The 17,699-nt window shown below is 37.6% G+C and overlaps 1 pseudogene; it reads left to right on the plus strand.

Annotated features, from left to right (window-relative positions):
* The first annotated feature begins 16,704 nt into the window (after positions 1 to 16,704).
* Positions 16,705 to 17,411, plus strand: LOC109267408 (H/ACA ribonucleoprotein complex subunit 1-like; annotated as a pseudogene).
* The last annotated feature ends 288 nt before the right edge of the window (positions 17,412 to 17,699 follow it).

The following is a 17,699-nucleotide window of genomic DNA, read 5'->3' on the forward strand; positions in this document are numbered from 1 at the left end:
TCCCTCTGCCTATTTTGTAACGGATTATTTGCTTTTTGGTGTTGAGTTGTATCAGTTTGTTGTATATTTTAGATATTAACCCCTTATCAAATATATTATTGGCAAATATCTTCTCCCATTCAGCAGGTTATCATTTTGTTTTGTTGATGGTTTCCTTCACTGTGCAAAAGCTCTTTTACTTTGTGTAGTCCCAGTACTTTAAAATTTTGCTTTTGTTTCTCTTGCCAAAGGAGATATATCTAGAAAAATGTTTCTTCAGCTGATGTCAAAGAGATACCACCTATGTTTGCTTCTAGGAATTTTATTGTTTCAAGTCTCAGATTGAGGTCTTTAGTCCATTTTGAGTTTATTTTTGTGTATAGTTTAAGAGAGTTGTCCAGTTTCATTCTTTTCCGTGTATCTGTCCAGTTTTCCCAATACTATTTGTTGAGGAGACTGTCTTTTTCCCATTACATATTCTTGTCTCTTTTGTCATAGATTAATTGACCATATAATCATGGATTTGTTTCTGGGCTCTCTATTCTGTTCCACTGATCTATATGTCTATTTTTGTGCCAGTACCATTTTGTCTTGATTACTAAGTCTTGTAGTATATCTTGAAGTCTGGGATTGTGCAATTGCCAGGTTTGTCCTTCTTTTTCAAGATTTCTTTGGCTATTTGGGGTCTTTGGTGATTCCACACAAATTTTAGTATTATTTGTTATATTTCTGTGAAAAATACTGTTGGTATTTTGATACGGATTGCGTTAAGGCTATAGATTGCTTTGTAAAGTATGGACATTTTAACAATATTGGTTCTCTCCCACCATGAGCATGGGATATCTTTCCATTTGTTTGTGACATTTTCAATTTCTTTTATCAATGTTTTATAGTTTCAGAGTATAGATTTTTCACCTCCTTAGTTAAGTTTATTCCTAGGTATTTTATTATTTTGGTGCAGTTATAAATGGGATTGTTTTCTTAATTTCTGTTCCTGCTACTTCATTATTAGTGTAGAAATGCAACAGATTTTTGTGAATTAATTTTGTATCCTGCGACTTTACTGAATTCATTTATCAGTCCTAGTAGTTTTTCAGTGGCGTCTTTGCTGTTTTCTATATATAGTATTATGTCATTTGCAAGTAGTACAAGTTTTGCTGTTAATGAGGTTTAAAGTCCTCTATTATTATATTACTATCAATTTCTCCCTTTATATCTGTGAATAGGTGCTTTATGTATTTGGGTGTTCCATGTTGGGTGCATAAATATTTACAATTGTTACATCTTTTTGTTGAAGTGTTCTTTTATGATTATGCAGTATCCTTCTTTGTCTCTTGTTACAGTCTTTGTTTTAAATGCTGAAAAACATTTAAAAAATTAAAAACAGGGGCACCTGGGTGGCTCAGTTGGTTGAGCGTCCAACTTCGACTCAGGTCACGATCTCACAGTTCATGAGTTCAAGCCTCACACTGGGCTCACAGCTGTCAATGCAGAGCCCACTTTGGATCCTCTGTCCCTCTCTCTGTGCTCCTCCCCCCCCCTTGTGCTCTCTCAAAAATAAAAAATAAAAATAAGAAATAAAACAATAAAGTCTATTTTGTCTTCACGGAGCCTGGGTGCCTCAGTTGGTTGAGAGTCTAGCTCTTGGTTTCAGCTCAGGTCATGATATCACAATTCGTGAGTTGGAGCCCTGCATTGGCTCTGCGCTGACAGTGCAGAGCCTGCTGGAATACTTGTTCTCTCCCTCTTTCTCTACTCCTCCCCCTTTCTCTCTCTCTCTCTCTCTCTCTCTCTCAAAATGTAAATAAGTGAACTTAAAAATAAATAAATAAATAAATAAATAAATAAATAAATAAATAAGTCTATTTTGTCTGATAAAAGTATTGCTATCCCAGCTTTCTCTTTCCTTCCATTTACATGATAAATGTTTCTCCTTTCCTTCACTTTCAATCTGCATGTGTCTTTAGGCCTGCAATGAGTGTCTTGTATGCAGCATTTAGATAGGTCTTGCTTTTGTATACATTCAGTCACCCTATGTCTTTTGATTGGAGTATTTAGCCCTTTTACATTCAAAGTAATTTTTGATGGGTAGGTACATATTGCCATTTTGTTACTTATTTAATGGTTGTTTTTGTAGCTTTTCTCTGTTCCTTTTTTCCCCCTTACCCTCATCTCTTGCAGTTTGATGTATTTTGTTAGTGATATGCTTAGATTCCTTGCTTTTGTTTTTTTGCATATCTATTACAGGTTTTTGATTTGTGGTTACCATTAGGTTTATATATAAAATCCTATGCATATTGTAGTCTATATTAAGTTGTTGGTCACTTAAGTTTGAAACCATTCTAAAAGTACTAAATTTTTACTCCCTCCCTCAATGTTGTATGTATATGATGTCATATTTTACATATTTTTATTTGGTGAATCCCTTGACTGCTTTTTATAGATATAATTAATTTTACTGCTTTTGTGCTTTAGCCTCTGTACTGGTTTTTATAAATGATTAATCTACTACTTTTATTATGTTTGCATATACCTGGGGAAATTTTTTCCCTTCTTAATTTTCTTACTATTGGTTGTGGCCTTTTCTTTCCGCTCAAAGAATCCCTTTAACATTTCTAGTAAGGCTAGCTTAGGGTGATGAACTTCTTTAACTTTGTTTGTCTGGGAAACTCTTCATCTCTCCTTGTTGTGAATTGTAGCCTTGCCAGATAAAGTATTCTTGGTTGCAGGTTTTTTCTTTCAACACTTTGAGACATCATGTCATTCCCTTCTGGCCTACAAAGTTTCTGCTAAAAAATCAGCTGATAGTTTTATGGGGTTTCTCTTGTATGTCACGATTTTCTTTTCTCTTGCTGCTTTTAGAATTCTCTCTTTATCACTATGTTTTGCCATTTTGGTTATTATTATTGCCTTGGTGTGGACCTCCTTGGGTTGATTTCTATGGGGGGGGGGGTGTGCTTTCTGTGCTTCCTGGATCTGGATGTCTGTTTCCTTTCCCAGATTAGGGAAATTTTCAGCTATTATTTCTTCAATAAAATTTTCTGCTCCCTTTTCTCTCTTCTCCTTCTGGGATTCCTATAATGCAAATGTTATTAACTTGATGATGTTCCTGAATTCCTTAACCTATTCTCATTTTTCATTATTCTCTTTATTTTTGCCATTAAGTTTGGTTGCTTTCCATTGCTCAGTCTTCCAGTTCACTGATCCCTTCTTCTGTCTCCTCTAGTCTACTATTTATTCCCTCTAGTGTATTTTTAATTTCAGTTATTGAGTTTGCCTCTGATAGGTTCTTTTTTATATTTTCTATCTCTTTATTGAATGTCTCACTGAGATTTTCCACTCTTTTCTCAAGTCCAGTGTCTTTATAACCATTACTTTGAATTCTCTATCAGGTATATTGCTTATCTCTGTTTCGTTTAGTTCTTTTGCTGTGATTTTGTTCTTTCATTTGGGAAATATTTCTATGTCTCCTAATTTTGTCTAACTCTTTGTGTTTGTTTCCATGTATTAGGAAAGCCAGCTATGTCTCCTGATCTTGAAAGTAGTAGCCTTATGAAGAAGAGGTCCTTCAGTGCACTGTAGTACAACCCCTTTTCACTAAAACCTGGTGCTTCAATGATGTCTCCTGTGTGTGTTTCATGCACTTGACTACTGTGATTGAACTGTGTTTGCTTTTAGTGCAGCTGGCTGCAATGACCCTCTTTGCCTGTTGTGAGCAGGGTTTGGTCCCTGTGCCATTAAGGGGCCAGTCTGGGGCCACCATGGCCTTGTAGTTGGGTCAGACCAGACACCTTCCCTCAGCCTGTTTACAAGGCCTGCAACTGCACTTAACTGTAGGGCGCTTTCCCTGCATTGTCAGTGGAGAGGCTTTTGTTAGTGGGCAGGGTGTCCAGTCAGATCAGATGTCTGCCTCCCAATCTACTGCTGGTAATGCAGTCAAACTGATGTATATGAATATCTTCCCCTCTCCCCAAGGCAAGAGTACTTTGGAGTGGGGCTGGTCACTGTTGGAGCTGCTTGCAGAATGAGACCTGTCAAGCATCCCTTTGGAGGGACTCTTGCCCAGTGGGGTAGGCCTGATGGTGTAGATCTGCAAAACACAGGGGCATGACACACAGTGTTAACAAGCTATTTTGAGAGTGTTGGTGCTATTTCCCACAAGTGTCTGGATACCTGGGCTGGGTATAAGGGAGGAAATGGCATCTGCCACTCTTCTGTTCTTGAAGATGACTTCTGAAGATACTTGCCCCTCCAGGGCACATTAGGATTAGTAAATAAATCTTCTTCTTGTATACCCCAGGTGATTTTCAAATTGCTGCTTCTATGCTGTATCTCGGAGGAGTTGTTTGTTATGCTGGCTCTTTTGGGGCAGGGACTCAGTTTTCTATCACCCTCCCAGAGGTAAGTCCGCCGATTTGTAAGGTTCCCACTGTTAAGACCCAATGATTGTAAAAACTCACAAAGTTAAGCTCTTCTGGTTTTCAAAGCCAGATGTTATGGACATTCATCTTCCCAAGGCAGGTCCCCCATGCCTGTGGTGCCTGCTCCTATCCCTCCTCTGTGCTTATGATGTCCTTCCCACTTGTGGTTAGTTTGGTTCCCAACCAGGACTTCATCCTTCCTATTGTTTTCAGTGTGGCTTCCTCTCTATCATTAACTGTGGAGAGTCTGTTTTGTCAGCTTTTTGTTCATTTTCTGGGTTAGTTGCCCTAATGTAACTGTTGTCTAGGTGTATCCGTGGGAAAAAGTAGGTTAGGATCCTCCCACTCTTCCATCTTCCCAGGCTTAAGGTCTCCTTTATATGCCTCTAATGTCTGTTCTGCTTCCCATGTCCATGCCACCACTAAGGTCCAGAATCGTTGACATCATGTCTGGATTTTGGCAATAGACTTCTAACTGGTTTCCCAACAATGCCTTCTCCACTCCAAGACATCCTATACCCATTTATCAGAAGAATCATTTAACCAATGAAAGCATCATTGTCTATAAGGAAAATTCCAAATATCCAGGTGTGGCAGGAAAACACCTTGATATATTAATTAACAGGGGTTCCCCAGTCCATTTTCCTCCTCCCCATTCCAAAAAGGTATCCAAGCCTTTTGGCTCTCTTCTTCCTTAGTAGAGAGGTTTGTACTAACTGGTGCCTACAAGACACTTCCTTAAAACCTGAGTTCCCTGAAGACTTTGAAGGTAGCTAGAGGGGACAGAGGGTGATTGCTTCAGATTTATAAAAGGCCTTCAAGTTTGCTGAGATAGGGAAGAGAGTGTTTCCTCCACTGCAATGCCCCATAAGAGGCAAGACTTCAAAAGCAATGGCTTTAAGCTCTATCTAGGCAGTGAGACCATGTTCACAGTAAAGATTCCCGTATGCCATTGTGTCTGAAACAGCAGGGAGTCATAAGACTTCAAGGGACTATTATGAGCTGAGTAAATAAGAATGGTTAGCATATTCAGACTGGAATAGACAATATAGATTCAATCCCTTTTTTCTAGGATCCAGAGAAGCTTCCTAGACTCTGATATGATCCAGGAATGGGAAATAGCAAAATAATTACTGAAATGGATTTTCCTCTGAGCTTAGTAAAAGCATGCTCAGAGTGAAATCTAATTTAGAACAAGATTCAACCCTCTATTCTGCATCCAAGGCTCTGAAATCTGCATGCCTTCAGTCATTCACTCAACAAAAATATACTCTGTATTTCTTACACTGCCTGAGAACACAAAGGCAAAATAGAATACTTTCTGTCCTTAAGTCATAATAGTGGGAGAAATAAGCAAAGTCCCTCCTCTTTTCTCTTCTTGAAGGAAGCCTCCCCATGCCTTCCCTGATCTTGGTAAAATCCCCGTATACACATTTTTAATAGCATGTGTTATCTGTGGTAAGTGCTCCTGAGGAGATGTAGTTTTACATTTATTTGAGTATAAATAATTATGCCAACTCCAATAGACTGTAAGTTCTATGAGGGCAAAGGCTATGTCAGTATTTGAGCAATGAATGTTTGGAGGAGATGATGTCTATAGTGAATACTTCCTTTTACCACATTAAGAACTTCTACGCTGCTCCTCACAATTTCTGCCCGAGTCCCATAGATTTTTTTTGATATCTTGAGAACATGTCAATATATTTTTGCCTCTAAACTGTTCCTTTACCATTCTCTCCAAACTGAATTCCAGCATTGGCAACACCATACCTATCACTCCTAAGAGTTTTACAGTTTCAGTTATCTATATCTATATAATTATCCTATCTCTCCAATTGGTCTGTAAGCCTCTCAGCTGACAGAACTATATTTTATACTAGCCAAAAGTGAGGCACACTTAATTGTTGCTCATTCAGAGACCCTTTGCTTTCCATATTTCATGAACAGGAAGAGATTGTATTCTCTGTGAGAGGCATCTCCGAGGGCTGTTCAGTGCACAGACTGAAAGGCTATATGATGACATGGCAGCCCTAATTAATCCACACTTGAATGAATACAGTCCAAAGTAGGACAACTGAAATAAAGATCTTTCACATCTTTGTGATGTTCATTACCCTATAACTAATAGTAATGGATTCATTTCAACAAATGTTTTTTGAGCTTCTACTATGTGCCAGGAACTCACCTAGGTAACTGAGATACATCCATGAATAAAGCAGAGATCCCTTTTTCCCTGGAGCTTACAGTCTAGTGGGAGAAACATATAATAAACCATAAGTACTACAATTACCAAAATTAGAAGATAGTTCTACAGGAGAAAAAGAAGAGCAAAGGATAAGTGTTTGATAAAAGTTAATCTCCTGCCTGCAGGTGTAGTTTAGTTCTTGTCATTGTATAAAGTAAGGTCAAACTCAGGTAGGTCCTCAAAAGTCAGGTCAGGATCTTAATCAATTGCCATTTAAAAGACTCAGGAAGACCAAAAACAATTCAGAAGCTCACTTGGAATTAGTTGTTGACCACTACTAGGGCAATCAGGCAGGGAAATGTTCGATGATAACATTAAGAAATTGCAGCTATAGCACAATAATATTCACTTTGTAACCAAGTTAATTAACATTAATACGATTATTTTTATTTTAGTGATAATAATAGCAAATATTTTTGAGAGCCTACTATAGACCAGACTTTGTGCTTAGCTTTTCTTACATTATCACTGTTATGTTCACAACCGTTTATTAGCATGGTCTATTATTACTTTCATTTTACAGATAGAGAACTGGAGACTTTATATAAGTTGCCTAGGGTAACCCAAATGGTATATGATAGGGTCACGATGTAGAGATCGCAGCCTAACTCCAAAGTCATACTGTCAACCACCTGCTCTATAGCCTCATGCTGATGAGAGATTAAAGAATCAGCCACAGGGAGGTTTAAGTACTGAAAGAATCTACACGTATGAACTGATGAGTAACTTAGGAAACTCCATCGATGAATGCAACTAAAATGTAGAGCTTTAGTTTCTATCAGGCAGCGAAGGACACAGGAGAAAAGAAACGCTCAAAAGCAAAGGCATTGAAGATACCAAGACCAGAGCCATAAAACAAATACAAGACTCTATGTTCAGTTGTTTCACAGCTTGGGTTGAGTGTCTCTTGTTCAGATACACCTAGAAGGTTTGGCACTGATCAGTAGGAATGTTTGTTAATCTTAGCATATAATTGTTCATAGCTATTTTTCTTAACTTATTTTAATTCGTTTGACTTAAACCTTAATGCTGTAGTTACGGTTTATTCAAAACATACTCTATAATTTTTTAAGACACTTGCTTTCCTGCTTCTAAATACAGTATATGTTTTCACTTTTATTGGGTTGTCCAATTTTCCAATAGGTTTTATTCTCCAAGTGATCTTTTTCATATGAAGGAATCATCTTATTCCATGGCTGTTTCTGATGGACAGTTTGGGCTGCCCTCCAGTTGCTGATTATCTTGTTAGAGGTCATCTGAAGTTATGTGGAACATCTCATTAGCCATCCCCTGAGCAGTGCCCTGATGGAATCTCTAGAAAAATACACATCCAGTTCCATAAAGCACATAGTTTTCACTTATCAAGAGTTTTCCCCAGTGGTTTCCTTTATCCAGAGACAGATCCTACCACATATCTGAATCATGACTTTTTCATTGATATCATGTGAATGTATGTTAGCTGAGGCCAAAAGGTAACACTGTAATTTTCTTCACAGTTCAATTCAAAGTTCCAAGAAATCTTCCTTAGTTAACTCCACTAACTTAGAATATCTTCATCTAGCTTGATAAATATCACAGAGTGATCTTGACTGTTGAGCTCTCATGTCTGCTTGAATATCTTCTAAATAATACACCTCTTGAAGACTGGAAATGTGTCTTTACCTTTTTTGTCTCTAGCTTTCTCATTACACTTCTGTACTTAAGTGTTCAATGGAAACTTGTGGAGCAGAAGAGAACAGAGCTGATCTTTTGAATTGCAAAGGACAATCTTGCATCTGGATGGTTTTGTGTAAATCCGGTACAGATGGTCATCTCAAGGCCCTGTTAGTTTCAGAACTCTATAGTCACCATTTCTCCCATGTATCTAGAGCATAGAGAACACTGATAGCCTCAAAGTGTTCAGAAATCAGCTTTAGCAGTAGCAATGCAGCCAACTAGATATTTTTTTTATTCCAAAGTAGTAGCTATTGATCGTTTGGCCTCAAATAAAATACAGATTTTAAGGAGATTCCTTGCTAAGTTTTGCTCATTTTTATTTGTGCCAAATGAAAACTTTCCAAGAATGTTCATTTAGAATCTAGAAAGATTTATTAAGTATGTATGTTTTAGTGTCAGAAAAATTAAATTCCAAAGAAAATCATTCATTATATAATATGGAAAAAGAACAACTCTAAAGACAAGAGTCAACTGTATTTGAACAAATTATCCATTCATGTTGGGCTCTGTCTCCCTATTCTTCATTAAGAATTTATCAATTTCTTAGAAGGAAAACCTACTATACAGTGACTCCATATCAATATTTAATGTAATAGTGCCTGGAGCACTGGATTGACTTTCTTATTGTGAAAATGGGAAAGGAAATTAAGACTCTGCCCTATTTTCTAATGGCAAGACCCTTGGATAAATTACAATTTTGTTGTTGTTCTTTACATCCTAGGAGTGATAATGATCAGATTCTTTGTGTTCATTGATATGTTCTTGCTAGTTTCATTTTGTCAGACTTAACTGCAGCATTTAATGTTATCGATCAGACTGAAAAGTGCTAAGATGTCCTAACACTCCCATGGTTATATGGCCTGGCTGTAGCTTGTCCAAAAAAAAAAAAAAAGTAATTTGTTGGTCTTCTCCACTGGGTTCCTGACCTGAAATATCCACTGTTCTCCTTGCTTTTATTTTTACATCTAGTATATTCAGTAAAAGTGTAATACATTCCTGATAACTGGCAATACTCTTGATATTTCTTTGCTGCTTGCCTATCTACCGTTCAGTGTGAGATATAGTGATTCTGCTGCTGTCCAGGTATGGACTTCGGTATAACATCAAGTTCACACAAAGGCAGGACATTCTATAAAATAAGAACAGGATAAGGACAGATATTACCCAATATGTATAGAGGCATATAGTTCAGGCCAAGGCCATCTTGTATTGTTTGAGGTGGCCAAGTAGGAGTACATGAGAAAGCTGTCTGGCAATCAGACCTGAACCACCCTCATTTAATCCACCCTCATTTAATCATTGAGTCTGGTTGCAAATGATTCTAGATCAATTCCATGATATAAAAATTTCCAAGATTTTCTCCTCCAAAAGCATCCTTTAAAGTGTCTTCTAAGGGTGTTTTCTCTAATGTTTACCACTGAACTTTCTCATTAGCAGGTTTGTACTAAGTGACTGAGACTTATCCGTGGATTTGAATGTCCTTAGAACATAGAAAATTAAGTGTCTGGAAAAGTGCCTTGGTGAGAAGGTGAGAAACCAATTAGACCATTAAATGCATTTGGAGAATCCATCTAATAGTAGATCCAACTAATAATAGCTTCTAATAGTTATATTAAAGCCAAAACATAGCTCTTATTCTTATAGCTTTCAACCCTGGCATTTTGTTTTGCTTTAAGAGCACTGTATTCTGGATCATGTATTACCATTGCCATCCAAATGAATCAGGACCAAGAAATTATCTCTTCATAGCAGAACAGCTCACCACAAAGTGCATACATGATATCCCCATCCTTCATTGTAGATGACTCTCTTGCCCAGATTTCTGTGGTGAGTGGGTTTGTAATCAGTTGGCCAGCTGCAGAATGGAGAACACTTATTACTCATCCCTATAGAAATAAACTTTTGATGACACATTATTTATCCAAGCAGAGCATTGTTTTCAACTGCATAATAATTATCTATATGCATACATATAGATAAATAAAATAGCTGGGTATATAAATGTAGATATAATGTGAATGATCCTTGAACTATGGATAACAGTACGTTCCGGAGATACTTTCTGGAACAATAAGATTAAGAGACACCACAGAGAAGTAAAACGTTTTTCTTAGATATAGAAAATATCCATTTGTTTGTCTTTTGATAGCATTGCTATCTTTGAGGTTTTCTCATTCATGTAATTTGGTTGGAGCAACTTCAAGGGGCCCAGGGCTGGCCACCCAGATCATCATATCTTCCTGGGTTTGGTTTAGAAATGGGTTCATGATCCTGTCAGAGACAATGAGACTCAGTTCTAGGATGCTAGAGGAACCATTGGGACAAAAACTCTCTACGTGATGGTAGACATTTTGATTCTAGGAGTGGAGAGATGGCATAAGAATGAAGGCAACACAGAGGATGGCAAAGGGAACCAGTGTTCTGATGGCATAGAATGTACAGAGGTGAACCTATAAATGATCTCTTTTGCCTAATCTAGTTTAAATTGAAATTCTGTCATTTGAAACTGAAGTAGAATTGAATAATACATGGGTTTACTCATCAGGTAGGTCAAGGAAATGCTGCACAATGTGTTAGTATTTCAACAAGGAATCTGACAGTGTTTTTCAGGAAATCCTTGTGGATAACATACATAAATGTGGAGTGGATGCAAGCACAGTCAGGTGACTTCATCAATAATTGAAGAGCCATGTCCAAGAATGCTAATTCCATGTCAACCTGAAGGAAATTTTATAGTGGTGTGCCTCGGGGTTCTTGCCTGGCCCTGTCCTTTTTGACATATTTATCAAAGGTTTGGATGAGCACACTGATGGCCTTCCTATCAAATTCTACAGATGACAAGATGATTGGAGCCCTAGATAGTATGTTGGATAACAGAGACAAGTTTCCAAAACTCTTCATAAGCTAGAGCATCAGAATGGAATTTTAAAAAGAACAAATGTAGAATCTTTGAATTAGATCCAAAAACTAATTATACAAATAACTGGGTAACACTAGAAGCTTAGTTAAGTGTAATTTCAAAATGGATCAGCAATGCGATACAGCTGTCTAAATAAATAAATAAGTAAATAAAGCTACATTAGATTGCATAAATAGGACACAACAGTGATGGAGGCAGATGTCATATTGAATCATAGTTAGGCTGGTAGGGAAGAAGCATAAAGAGCCAAAGGAACTAAAGTTTTCAAATATTTCTACCTGAATATCTAATGATCTGCCCCAATGTGCCAAATTATGTAAGCAGAAAGGACAAAAATTACCAATGGGAACATTCACAGCCCTTTTTCTGCTCCCACTTGTTATTTGGATATTCTAATTCCCCCTTCCCAAGAAGGAAGGGTTGGTTTTTCTCCAGGAGAGAAGTTAAGTTATGCTACCTAATAAAATAGGCAAGAAGGATAAAGAGAGGAAGAGACAGGAAAGCCAATGGGCACATACACTAAGAAAGAGTTTGGGCATGTTTAAAGATAGAGGAGTTCCAGAACACTTTTAAGGTGTAAGAGAATAGAGAGAAAAGAAAGGAAGGGGAATTTTTTGGATTATAGTAATCACTCAAGTACATATAAAACCAAAATGCATCTCTACTATAATTACCCAGCTTTTGGTATGATTTCTGCCTCTGTAAGTATTATTAGGACTTTTCATATATTTCCTTCTCAGCCAGGTCCTGCCTCCTCCCCATTCTCTACCACAGGCATATAAAAGCCTTATGGGAAAGCCTACCACATTCCTAACCAAGAATGTATAATAGTGGATTTCATACCACAATATGATTGGGTCTGGAAGTAGACAAGGCTAATTTCTTTCAATGTTACTAATCAACATAGTATTGGAAGTTTTGGCTAGTATAATCAGACAATTAAAATAAGGGGAATAAAATCTGGAAGGGAGAAGAGAAAATTGCCATTGTTTATAGATTATATAATAATTTACATTCAAGTACAAGAGAAGTTACAAACTCTGAAAATTATTAAGGGAGTTCAAGGTCAGCAAGTTTGAGAAATAAAAATATCATTAAACAAAGACAAATAGCATTCCTTTATATCAGCAATAACCAATTAGAAAATGCAATAGAAAATAAAACATTATTTACAGTAACCCAAAAGCTAAAAACTATGAGCTGGCCTAATGGTCTTTATAGAGGAAATTTTAAAATTCTATTAAAAGAAGAGATTTGAATAAATGTAAAGCCACACTACATAAACAGATGCAATATCTTTACAATTTAAAGATACATATTTCCACAAATTGATCTACAAATTCAATACAATTCCAATAAAAGTTTCAGCAGAATATTTTGGGAAAACTGGATAAAATTGCTTCTTAAATGAATATGGGAAAATAAAGGCCCATAAACAACTAAGACAATTTTGTGAACGAAAAACAAATAAGGAGCTTGACCAAGCAGATACTAAGAAATACAAAAGATATAAAGAAAAACTATTATAGTTAAAACAGTATGTTACTGGTGAAAGAACAATGACAAATAAATAATAGAGTTATGAAACAGACTCTGTATGAGAACCTTTGGTACCTTAGGGTAGAAAAAGATGCCTTAAAATAGTCACTCTAAGTACAATCCCCAAAAAGAGTAGAGACAGAGTTTGGCTATATCAAAACAATTCAAAGTTCCTATTGAATAAGGGATGGTATATACAATATAAAAAGTGACTCATATGCTGGTAGATATTTACAATATCTATAAGAGGCAAACCATTAGTTTCTAGAATACATAAGGAATTCTCAACAATCTGCAAGGAAAAGACAGAAACCCAACAGAAAAATGGGTAACAAGTATGAAGAGGCATTCACTGAAAGTCTAATAATGAAAAACAATTTGAAGAGACGTTTAATCCCACTTATAATAAAAAAATGTTAATTAAGACTATCAGGAGATATCACTTGATACTAGGCATATTGGCAAAATTTAAGCTTTGAATATATCACCTGCTAGCAAAAATATGGGGAAATAGGAACCCTCTTACAAACCAGGTAAGAGCATAATCTGGTGTGATCATTTTGGATTGAAATCTGGCAGGATTTAGTGATACTAAGTATGTGTATACCTTGTGATTCAGAAGGTATACTCTTGGCACAATGGTGTACAAGGAGACATACAGGGGAACACTGCATGGTTGTTTTTGGTGGTGGGAGTTGGAGGCAACAGGTGTGTCCCTCACTAGAGGAATAATATGATAGAGTACTTGCCTAAGATGGAATAATATGCAGTGTCAAAAGAAAAATGAATTAGATCTTCATATAGTAGCATGGGTGGATCTCACAATGGTATATACATATAATGGAATACTTTAAAAAAGAGGAAAATTCTGCGATGTGTGACAACATGGATGAACCTGAGCATATTATGCTGAGTGAAATAAGGCAGTCACAGAAAGACAAATACTGCATGATTCCATTTCTATGAGATAGCCAAAATAGTCGGGATCATAGAATCAAAGAGTAGAATGGTGGTTGCCAGGACTGGGGGAAGAGGAAAATGGGGAGTTACCGACCAATAGGCATAAAGTTTTAGTTAAGCAAGATGAGTAACCTCTAGAGATCCAGCATACAACATCATACCTAGAGTCAATGATGTATTATACACTTAGTTTAAGAAGGTAGATCTCACAGTAAAATAAAATATACTGCTAAGTGAAATAAATGCGGTTTATAGCAAAATAACAATTGTGTAAATTTCTAAAAAATTTTCACACATACCAAACAGTTTTACAGATATACATATATACACATAAACAAATGTTTAGAAGGTAGATGGGAAGTATTCACATTGCAAACAAAAGATTGGGGGATCTGTGAAAAGACAGGAACTGGGATCAGAGACGAGGATGAAGGAAAAGAATACATTAAAAGGAGGGGACCTGCATGGGCCAATTAAGTGGTAAGAACTAGGGAGCATAATTAACTCCATTCTGTATAGGCAAAGACCAAAAAAAAAAAAAAAAAAAAAAAAAAGGGTGGGGGCAAGTGGGGTAAAAAAGACTACTTAAAGGATACCAACTTAGGATCTCCTTTTCCATAAAGCATTTAAATGAGGTTTCATTATCCAGATTTCAGGCAGTGGCTACTTTTAAATGATCTATGGAGGAAGTAGCCTTTTGCTCTTGAGGTCCTAAGGTTCAAACTGTCTACACATCAAAAGAAATCAACTTACTTTATAAATTATGCATTCTTTCTTCCTTTCATATGTCTATCCATCTAGTTATATCCTAAAGCATAATCATTTATACAGTGCCATAGTATATAAAACATTTTCATGTGAACTATACCATTTTTTTAGAACTATACCATTTGATTGTCACAAAAATATAGTATTAAAGGTGAGTTAGGTATTATTATTATTATTATTATTATTATTATTGGTTTCTCCTTTTATAGATTATAAAAGCTCATATTTTGCCCAGGTCACATTAATGGAAAGGGCCAGAGCCAGGAAGGAATCCAGATTAAGTGACATAAAATCTCCTGATGTTTCCACTGAATCCATTCTACAGAGGTGAATGTGCTCAATATGCCATTTCCCTTAATCATGAACATCTCTGGGAGGAAGGAAATATTGCACAATGAAGAAACTGTAGTTCAGAATGTTTTACCCAAAATCTGGCAATTTATAGTTGCAGGAGCCAAGACTCAAACTCTGTTTCTGTGCCTTAATCATCGAAAGGCCAACATTGAAACAACATCCGACCAAAGGTCTCTACAAAATGGGCTTCTTAAAAATACAGAAGCAAATGTTAAAAATTTTACTAGCGGCTCTGAGTCCTTTTGAGGGCCCACTGAGCCCTCCAGAGGCTCTGGCAGTCTCTAAAATCCAGCTTTGGTTTGCAAGGAAATGCTGCAGGCAGTAGAGCCGGCCTCACCACCAGAGCCACCTCCAGGTTGACCTGTTAAAGGTCACCCAGCTCTCTGCTCTGAGAGCCCGAAATCAAGGATGATGTCCCCCCCTGTATTGTGATTGAGCAAGTTTAATGGACAGGCAGGAGTTCAGACAGAATGTGTGCTAGTTCCTCTATTGTTACAACATCCCTGACAGGTCAGTGAAGGCTCCTAAGTAAGTATTAACTCCTTAAACAGTATTGGAAGGTCTGTAACCAAACTCAGGAACTGTGGTTCTCAACCCTAGTTGTGCAATAGAATCACCTGAGAAATTTACAAAAACACTGATGCCTTTACCCAGTGGACCGGTTAATTCAAAATCTCTTGAGAGTGGAATCCATATATCAGAACTTTGTTTAAAATCTCCCTGGTTGGTGATAAACATGTTCTGTAATTAGATAGTGGTGATGGTTGTGCAACTTTGTGAATAAGAACTACTGACTTGTACACTTTAACGGTGTGTCAATTATACCTCAATTAAAAAAAAAAAATACTTTCTCAGTTTATTCTAAAGTATAGCCTGGGCTGAGAACCACCATGAGACTGGACAGTGTCTTCCAATCTGGGCTGTACATTGGAATTTACTGGGGAACTTTAAAAAACGCTGAAGCCTAGGGGCACCTGTGGGGGGCTCAGTCAGTTAAGGGTCAGACTTTGGTTCAGGTCATGATCTTACCGGTCATTTGTTTGAGCTCTGCATTGGGCTCCATGCTGACAGCTCAGAGCCTGGACCCTGCTTCAGATTCTGTGTCTCCCTCTCTCTCTGCCCCTCTCCCACTCCCACTCTCAAAAATAAAAACAAACAAACAAAATACTGGAGCCTAGTCATGACCACCGTAGATTCTGTTATTAGTCTGGGTGATAATCTTGGCATCAGGAATTTAAAAACTTCCTAAGGTGATAGCAATGTGCAACAGGTTGAGACACTGGTCTAGAATAGTGACCCTCCACCTGGGCTCCTCTGGGAACCTGGGAACTTGTTAGAAATGCAAATTCTTAGTTCCACCCTAGACCTACTGAATCAGAAACTCTAGTGTTGGGTACAGCAGCCTATGTTTTAACAAGCCCTCCAGGTGATTCTGATACTGGCTGCAGTTTGAGAACCACTGCTCTAGCCCTGAAGGAAATTGCATTCCAATCCAGTTATTATCCTTAAATTTCCCTAATCCCTAAATATTTCTGGAGGACCTATTCCAGATGTAGGAAACCTTTTCATACCTAGCACCATGCTACACAACTACGACTGAAGGTCTAGCTGGGGAGTGACTCACTTGGAACTAATCAGGAAGAGGAAACCATGTTAAGACGCGGGGTTATAACTTTTCTCTTACACAAGAGTGTTAATTTCAGGCAGGTGAGCTGCTGTAGGGAGCAGGAGGATCTGGAAGGAAGGAATTGTGGCGTCAAGAGTTCACTGCTTGCGGGGGGAGGAGGTTCTAACCCGGAGCGATGAGGCTGGTAGAGCAAACAGGTCTTTTCCAGGCGGAGGTTGTAGAAGCCTTAATGGAGGTGGCGGCTTCATTCATAGCAGCCGCTACAACCTTCCCGGATGGAGGCAGTAATTTCAAAAGCGATGGTGGCAGAGGAGGATTTAGACAAGGAAGTGGCCACGGACGTTGAACAAAGGCCAAGACCAACGATCTCCAGAACATGTAGTTTATTAGGAGCGTACCTGTATCCCTGTGGAGATGACATAGTTTTTAAATGTACTGCAGACAAAAATAAGGTGCTTTACTTCAGCGCTCCAGTTTATTTAGAGAGCAAAGAACAGATTAGTAAAGTGGATGACATATGTGGACAATTTAGAGATTTTTTTTTTCCGTTAAATTGTCAGAAAATATGAAGGCACTTTCCTTTAAAAACCTGCAGAATTTCACATGGACCCATATAAACTGCTCCCACTGCAGAGGTTTTTACCTCGACCTTCAGGTGAGAAGGGACCTCCAAGAGGTGGTGGCAGGAGGAAGAGGTGGAGGAGGCCCAGTGGGCGGAGGGGCGGTTTCAGACTCGCAAGAGGAGGTGGAGATGGAGGCTTCAGAGGAGGAAGGGGGGTCGTGGTTCTGACGGAAAGGACATTCAGCGTAACAGTTCACGGAGAAACTTCCTGCATGATCTGCTTCTATGGATCAGAAACTTGTTTCTTGAGCAAGTCTTGAAGAACTGGTCATTTTATGACAGTGGAACTAAAATGTCAATGCATGCAAAAGTGAGTGAAAAAAATAGGCAATTTTGCTCTAAAAGAGTGTGAACAAGTGTTCTGTATAATGCTTGGAACTCTGTGGATGCTTAATAAATGGACAATTTTCATTTGAAATATTAAAAAAAAGGAGTTAATTTCAGTTCTCACACCAAATCCTTGAGATTAGAATGACAAAATACTACCTACGTGGACTGTTATTCCTTTACTTCATTCATTTTGAAACTCAAAATACATTGTGTGACCT

The sequence above is a fragment of the Panthera pardus genome, unplaced genomic scaffold (assembly GCF_024362965.1).
Source record: "Panthera pardus isolate Hobbes unplaced genomic scaffold, ASM2436296v1 HiC_scaffold_2, whole genome shotgun sequence".
In the NCBI taxonomy this organism is placed as follows: Eukaryota; Metazoa; Chordata; class Mammalia; order Carnivora; family Felidae; genus Panthera; species Panthera pardus.